Consider the following 8,585-nt stretch of genomic DNA (forward strand, 5'->3'; position numbering starts at 1 on the left):
GTGACAGAAAGGACTGTAACTGAATTTCAATTCCTGGGTGAGCCCTAAAGTAAAGGGAATCTGTGAATCACTTGGAAAGAACTGGGGCAGGAAAAGCAGAACAGAATGATGTTATAATCCAGAAGGAGCAGTAGCAGCTTGAACAGATTTAGCAGCAGCATCCCTCAGTGCCATACTTTCCTATATAAGAAAACCCTTGCCTGCATCTAAGCATTTTGGTGCAGGAGTCCACAAGGCCATTTACTTTTCCCCAGGCATGTTAAGTGGAATGGATCCTAAACAAAATCAGTGAATACTCTATTGTATGGAGTGTGGTTGAGGAATCTAGATACAGAACTTCCCACTGTGCAGCAAGAGGTACTTTTCCTCATGTTGTGTTAGGAAGAGGCTGCTCATCGTGGTCCTTTGAACTGCAGTGTCAGCTCACTCACCAGCTTGATAACAGCAGCCAGGAAGATTTAATGGTTGAGTTCTGTTAATATAGAGACTACCTTGAGCTTACAGGGCTCTCCTATTTCCTGGAAAGTTTAACCACAGGGCTCCCTGGGCTCACTGTGGCCTTGAATCTCAAATGTGTTTATGGATCCAGTAGGGGGCACTGTGGGACTGTACATGCTGAGAAGTAAATCTGGGGTTGAAATTGAACTGATTTTCACCTGAAAGCCATTATTAATCATGACATAATGAAAACAAAACAAACTTGTTCAGCTGATTCTTTATGGCTTTATCTCATTTTGTTGTTACCAGGCACTAAATAGGAGTTGTGAGAAAAGATCTAAAGAGTGACTCAGGAGCCTCTGTGTGGATAAGGTTCCCATGTGTGTGTGTTGCTGAGGGTGGGTGGGAAGTTGGAGGAAATAAGCCTAAGCAAAAGGAGAGAAATTAAATTTGGATTTTCAGAAGAGGAAGGAAGTAGGTAGGAGTGAGTTAGGTTAGACTGAGGGCCAGAAAATTCTCTTTTTTTTTCTCTCCCTATTTCTTTTTACATGTTACATTAAAAAAATATAAGAGGTCCCCATATACCCCCTACCCCCTCATCCCATTCCTCCCACATAAATAACCTCTTTCATCATCGTGGGCCATTCATTGCATTTGGTGAATACATTTTGGAGCAGTGCTGCACCACATGGATAATAGTTTACATTACAGTTTGCACTCTTTCCCAGTCGACCCAGTGGGACATGGCAGGGCATACAATGTCCAGCATCTGTCCCTGCAATACCACGCAGGAAAACTCCAAGTCCTGAAAATGCCTGCACATCATATCTCTTCTTCCCTCTCCTTACCCTCAGCAGCTGCCGTGGCCACTTTTTCCACATAATTGCTACAATTTCTTCCATTACTAATCACAATAGTTCCATAGTAGAATATCAATAAGTCCACTCTAATCCATACTCTATTCCTCTATCCTGTGGACCCTGGGATGGTTATGTCCACTCCCCCTCTTTGTCAAGGGGGGGCTTGGATTCCACATGGGTGATGGATGCAATTCTCCTGCTTGCAGTTGTAGGCACTCTTGGCTCTCTGGTGTGGTGGTTGACCTTCTTCACCTCCCTGTTAGCTGGCTGGGGTAAGTCCAATAAACCAGAGGGTAGGAGTTGCAAGTCTGCTGAGGCTCAGCACCTGGCTGTCACATGGACAGTCCAGAGATTCAGATTCAGGTCTCCTGAGTATACATCAACCCCAGTACCAACCACAGGTCCAGAAAAAGGGACAGAAGAGGCATGTATAGAAAAGTCACATCTGAGTTCAACTCATCACAATCAGGAACACAAACTCCAAAGTAGGGTCAACTGACATGGCACTGAGCCATCTGCCATGATGAAAGGTAAGAGTATAGGGTAAAGAAGGCTCATGGATCACTCTAACCGATGCACAAGTTGCATTTAGCCTACACATTGTTTCTGGAAGTAAACAAGAATTCCAGAGGATACTCACAAAGATAAGAATTTAGAGCTGGAGAGGGATGTAGAGGAGACTTTATTAAGATGTCCAACACTAAACAGGGAAGTAGAGTCATTGGAGGTCTGTGTGTGTGTAGAGAGGGAAAAAGGGTCCCCATGGAATTGTCAATAACTATCCAACTGCATCATGGAGGCTAATTGAGAGTAAAGAGGGGTGAGCCATTGGGCAGGAAGAGGGGTTGGGGTGCTGTTACATAAAATAGGGCAAGAGGATATTGACCAGTTCTAGTGTAATTGGTATGGCATTGTTTAGATAGAGCAGATGCAAGAAGTCTTTCAGCTATACAATATGCAGGCTTTGGATATGGCTCACTGTTCTTTCATGCTGTCTGCATGTGACAGGATGACTCTTACAGCTGTGACCTCCCTGAGTCCCAGGAGAGGCTCCCAAAACCACACTCATACTCAATTTGCACTAAATTCAGGCCCAGGGACACCCAAGGGGAGGGGAAATAATTTGCATGAAGGGGACCTCTCCTTCCCCGAATGAGGGGAAAAGATAAAAGAGTCTTTGGGCCCTTCTGCTCAACTGTAGGTCTCAGGAAGCAGAGCTCAGGAGGCTTCTCCACCATGGCCTGGACCTCTTTCTTCCTTGCCCTCCTCACTTTCTGCCCAGGTGGCTGACATTGGGAAACAGGGTTTTTGGGGGGACACCCTGGACCCCATTACTCCCTTCTTTTAGGGATGTCTTGTGGGCAATGTCCCCAGATTCACCACTGTGTCTCTACCTCTTCTCTTCCAGGTTCCTGGGCACAGTCGGGGCTGACCCAGGAGACCTCGATGTCAGGGTCTGCTGGTCAGAAGGTGACCCTCACCTGCACAAAAAACAGCCAGAATATTGAAACTTACAGTATAGGTTGGTACCAACAGCTCCCTGGGGGCACACCCAAGACTGTCATGCTTGGAACTACGCGACCCTCTGGGATTCCAGCTCGGTTCTCTGGCTCTGTGTCTGGGCTCACCTCCTCCATGAGCATCTCAGACCTCCAGCCTGGGGACGAGGGTTTTTATTACTGTTCAACATGGGACAATAGTGGAAAGATCACACAGTGCTCCAGACACATGGGGAACTGAGACAAAAACCTGGCCCTGCCTGTGCAGCTGGTTGCTCCTCTCAAACCTGTGACACACCCCAGCACAGGGTGTGGCTATGATGTTTGTTCTCCTAAATATTTCATATAAGCAAGATTCTAGAGTATATTTCTTCATTTAACGATATATGAAAATATCCAACTTTAACTACTTTTGCAGTGCTCCATTGTTTGGATAAGCCCTATTTTGTTAATCCATTCACTAGTTGATGAACATTGTGTTGTTTATCGTTTTTTGCTAGTATGCATAATTCTGCTATGAGAATTTGTGTATACATTTTTGTTTGGACATGTATTTCCTTTTCCTTTGGGTTGATACTGAACAGTGGGGTTCCTTGGTCAAGCGGTAACCCTGTATTTAAAGTTGTCAGGGACTATTTTCTAAAATGCCTGCTTCATTTTCTTTTCCCACCCACCATGTAAGAGAGTTCTGATCTTTTACCTCCTCACAGAAATTGTGCTTATCTTTTTGAAGATAATCATCCACATGCACAAGTGTTATCTCACTGTACTTTGATGTGCTTTGATTACTTTTTTACTAAAACTGCTGCACATCTTTCTTGTGCTGTGCTATTTTTATCTGTTACTCTTCCATGGATGGCTGATTTAGATGGACACAAGGCTGAAATCAGTCCTCACCTTAAACACAGGCAGAAAATCTTGATCAGCAACTGGTTCTTCTCAGATACTGTGAAATGGACAGAATGAGTCCAACCTACCCATGCCAGTCTCTATGCTACAATCCACCACCAGGCTCACCCAGGCTCACCCAGGGCTTCCCCGGGGTTCCAGGCTGTGAAATGTGAGAATCAGGTCTGTTCAAGAGGCTTCCTTCTGAGCATAGTCGTTACTCAGTCACTGTGTAGACAAATGCCAGGCCCAGCTTGTGGCTTCTGGTGCCTCAGCAGATGACCCTCCACTCAGATCTAGTACTTGGAGGGAGACTTGACTGCAGCCCTCCTCCCTGCAAACATAACAAACATGCAGAGTTGAGGCAATCACCTGACAAAAAAGCATCAGGATATATTAGGAGAAGATGAAATTCCAACAACATGTATTAAACGATTGCAGGTTTAGAGGTCTGGTGACATAATAAAGAATAAGTTAGTGTTATGCTAATTTATTGATATAATTAATGCATTTGAATACATAAGGTCTGCACCATGGGAAACTTTGACATTTTCATTTTTTTTATAATAGATTTTTTAAAATTTAAAAAAAGATACATAGATCATATAAAATGTTACATTAAAAAATACAAGAGGATCCTATATACCCCACTCTCCACCCCTTTGCTGCCCCCCCACATCACCAAACTCTTGTCAGTGTGGCACATTCATTACATTTGATGAATCCTTTGGAGCACTGCTACACAGCATGGATTATAGTTTACATTGTAGTTGCCAAGTCCAGGTATATCCTGACGTATTTTGCAAATTAATGAAAAACAAGACAGACATATACCGCTGGATATTGAACTGTAATTTAAAGCAAAATTACTTAAACTGTATTAGTCTGAGGCAGAAACAGAGATTTAATTAACAACCCAGAAACAGACCTATCCATGCAATGGCCTTGAGATGAATGGTTCAAGTCAATGGAAATTCCTTTCTCCCTCTTGCTTCCCCTCCTACTTCTCTCCCTGGAGATGACCCAGTCGCCCACCATGGGTCAATGTCCTCTTTGAGAAATCTTCTTTAAAGGCCCAATTCCTTGGCCACAATCTTCGTTCCCAGTCCTATCCGCGATCCATGTATGGTTTCTTTCTTGTTGGCTTTTCTCTCCTAAGTCATTCATAAAGACAGAACATAGACTAATATTAGTAATAGTGGTCCAACCCCAGGGCTTGGCACCCAGGTGTCTTAATCACTATGTGAGAAATTATATGAAATGATGAAATGAATGAAAAGACAAAGACTGTGGAAATGAAAGCTTTTTATGAGGGCACCATGGAGACTGTCCTGGGGCCTCCTATAGAGGGAGCCCTAGATGGGTGATTGTCCCACTGACTTAAGCCTGGTTGGGCCTGAGCTCCTTGATGTAGAATCAACAGCTGTGGTCACTGCAAGAGGCTCCTTGAACATGGTTGCATCAGTGGCTGTTTGCACATATTTTACCTCCAAAGAGCAAGCTCAGAGCACCCCTGTCCCTTAGAGGCCCCTGTCCAGATGCCCCAGCTCAGGAAGTAGATGGGCACACAAGTGGGATTAAAGCTATGTGCCTGGCTATCTCCTCCTCCAGGAGTCCCCTATGGAAGTATAAAAAGACCTGGTTTAGCCCAGCTCTAGGTCTGGGTCCTCAGGGGCTGTGCCCACCATGGCCTGGACTCTTCTCCTCCTTGTGCTCTGTTCTCACTGTACCCGTAAGGGCAGGTCTCAGAGCCCTGGGGCAGGTGCCCATTGTACATGAGTCCCTTCTTCCTCAGACCTCCCAACAGGCTTACTCTGTCTCTTGCTCTAGCACCCACACATGTCTGTGTTTGCAGGGTTCCTCTCCCAGTCTGTGGTGACATAGCCATCCTCCTTCTCTGCTTCTCTGGGAGCATCTGCAAGACTCACCTGCACAGTGAGCAATGGCTTCAGTTCCAGTGACTTTTGAATATGCTTGTTCCAGCAAAATCCAGGGAGCCATCCATGGCATCTTCTAGAATATTACTCAGAGTCAAACAAATACCAGGTCTCTGAGGTTCCCAGATGTTTCCCTGGCACCAAACCTGCCTCATCCAACTCAGGTGTTCTGCACATCTTTGAGCTGCAGCCTGAGGATGAGGCTGTCTATTACTATAATACATGGCACCAGAGTTTTAAGACTTACGCAGAGGTTCAGACCCATACAGTAGTTAGATAGAAACCTCTCCTAGCTACCCTGGCCTTGTGCAGTCCCTCTGTCATTGCCTGTAACCTAGTCTCCCTTAGACAGTGGCTTCTGTTGCCGTTTCTTCATCAGAACTTGCTTTTCCTGGGACCACTGGAGGTGAAAATCTCTTCTCTTTTTAATTTGTTCACATATTTATTCTGATACATTTATAGTATCTTCCACCCTGATCATGCTTTCTTAGGTAGAAATCAGTTCTTAGGACAAAGTATTCCTTTATTGGGAGGATGGATCTGGATGGAGGAGGTTGACATCCCCATGCCCAGCCCATGTCTGAGCATAACTAACAGGTGTGTGTGGTCTGAGAGCATCCCATGGTCACTTGGACCCACTGGGCCACAAATGAGCTCTTCCTTTGACAAGGTTCCTAACCTGTTTCCACACATCTGCTCATGATTCCCTGGATCTAAAAGCTGTCTTTCCTTTCCAGGGCTTCAGGATGTTGATATAACAGAGACTTCTCCATGGTGTCATGGGACTGTCTCTATGACCTCACAATAGGCACCAAGACATCCACAGTCAGGCACCCTCAGACATCTGCATCTGGCTCTGAAATTAGATCTTCTTTTTCTCAATTCAAGATGATTTCCTGCTCATGCCAAGATAAAGATGAGACTGGAGCACTAATGGATCAAGGATATAAAACAAATGAAATTCAAACTCCACAAAAGCCTTGAAAGAGGATCAAGGGGATATAGTGAAGCTAGGTCCCCACTCCAATGCTGCAAGAAGACTCAGGGGGACACCTGGGCCCTGAACTGGGGTCCTTCCCTCCTCACCCTTCTCCCTGCACAGGAGACTAAAGTGATTCTGGAAATGGCCATCGGAGCACCTGGTTGGTTCTTCTTTCCCCTTCCCTAGTACAGGGGCCTCAGTACTGCTCAGCTTAATGACCTCATGTCTTGGTGAGATCAATGATAATGTTTTTCTTAAATCTGGATGATTCTCTGGGTTCCCATGAGAGTAGAGTCAAACAAAATAGTGTGCTGGCGACTCCAAAGTCTCTTAGTGTGTCCAGATCTGGGGCCGTGGGGACTGCTGTCTGGTCCTCCTCCACTGAGCACAGCTTCCCTGAGTCCACCAACTGTCCTAACATGGACTCCAGTCCTGGCTCTGCATCTCCCCTGAGCAGCCACAGACTCCTCCTCTCCAGCTCTGCTCCCTGCTGGGTCTCTCACTCCTTGCCTTTATTAAAAAAAAGCAAAATCTGAGCACAGTCCCTAATCCCTCCATCTCTCTCAGCACAGCCCTCCTCTGCTTCTCTTCTGGCTTCTAAGAAGCTGGAATTCCCTAAAAAATTTCTCTAATAAATTTGAGACTTTTGACTCAAAAGAAAGCTCAGATAGTAACCCATAAGCATGGGCAGTTAATCATTAATTTGCACAGAGTTTCTATATATGAGGATGTGAAAGTTTTCTTAATATTGGTTATGGTAATAAGAGCATAACATTGTGCATGTAATTAACTTAATAAGAAAGAAAAAAGCTCCAATTCTGCCTGGGATATGGTGATACTGTACAAAATGTGCTTCTACCTTTTAGATATGGGAACTCAAGTGAGCAGTTCTTGAGTCTCTGTCTAGACTTACTGCCATGTTATTTCTTCCCATTTGTTATTCCCTAATCCTGGTGTAACTCTAGCTGAATAACATGCCCTAAAACCTTATGAGTCATTCTACGGCAGCCACCATTCCCTCAGCTTGGGGCAAGGAAAGTAGTCATGGACCCTCTTCTCTTCCCACCAAGAGGAGGGAGTTCTTCTGAGCTCTCTTCTCCCTCCATGCCTGTTTTATGGTGCAAGATGGTGGGAATGTGGAGAAACAATGGGAAAATATAATTAATGCAACCTATGGACTATAGTTAACAGCAATACTGTAATATTCTTGCATCAATACCAAAGATGTACTGTGTTAATAATAGGGGGGTGTGGAAAAAACATGCCAAAGGTATGCCACAGACCATAGTTAGAGGTAATAGTCTGATATATTATCTCATAATCTGCAACAAATGTTTCACAACAATGTAGTGTGTTGGTGGAGGGGTGTCGTATGGAAATTTTACACACGTACATGAATGCTTTTTAAGTTTACAACTTCTCTAAATAAAAATACATATTAAAATAAAGAGTAGGTGGTTGAAATAATGGAGAAGAAAAGTCCCTAAAGGACATACGTAAATACTGGAATATAGCCTGGAAGTTTTATATTGATGCTAAAGTTCTTGAACTTGATAAATTTGTACTTAAAGTGGTTATGAAGTCCTTGCTCTTAGGAAACGTACATGGGAGTGTTATGTGTTCAGGCAACAGGATGTATGCAACCTCTCAAATATTTAGAAAATAAACAGATAGTTGGACTGATGATAGATAGCTAAATAGACCAATAAAGCAAATGAAACAAAATGTTAAAATTGTGGCTCTGGATATGGGATGGGGAGGAAGGGGTATACTGGAGTTCTCTGAATTGGTTTCATATTATTTTTGCAACAGCCCTGGTAGTTTGAAGTTATGTCAAAAAAAAAGTTTAAGGGAGAAAAAAAAGAATGAGTGCTTTTCTGAGGTCGTGAACATGCAGTTCTTAGCACAGGCGCTGACATTCAGAGGGTGCTCAATAAACGCAGCTACAACCCCAAATCCCATGATGACCGCAGCGCTCCAC

The 8,585-nt window shown here is 44.2% G+C and overlaps 1 long non-coding RNA gene across 1 annotated transcript; it reads right to left on the minus strand.

Moving 5' to 3' along the window:
- Nucleotides 1-1,969: 1,969 nt before the first annotated feature.
- Nucleotides 1,970-6,351, minus strand: LOC131274523 (uncharacterized). Its single transcript, XR_009181750.2, has 5 exons — nucleotides 5,614-6,351; nucleotides 4,614-4,839; nucleotides 3,825-4,019; nucleotides 3,695-3,743; nucleotides 1,970-2,779 (listed from the first exon to the last, which is right to left on the minus strand). It is a non-coding gene; the product is annotated as an uncharacterized lncRNA (long non-coding RNA).
- Nucleotides 6,352-8,585: the final 2,234 nt, after the last annotated feature.

Source organism: Dasypus novemcinctus, chromosome 19 (assembly GCF_030445035.2).
Source record: "Dasypus novemcinctus isolate mDasNov1 chromosome 19, mDasNov1.1.hap2, whole genome shotgun sequence".
Taxonomy (NCBI): Eukaryota; Metazoa; Chordata; class Mammalia; order Cingulata; family Dasypodidae; genus Dasypus; species Dasypus novemcinctus.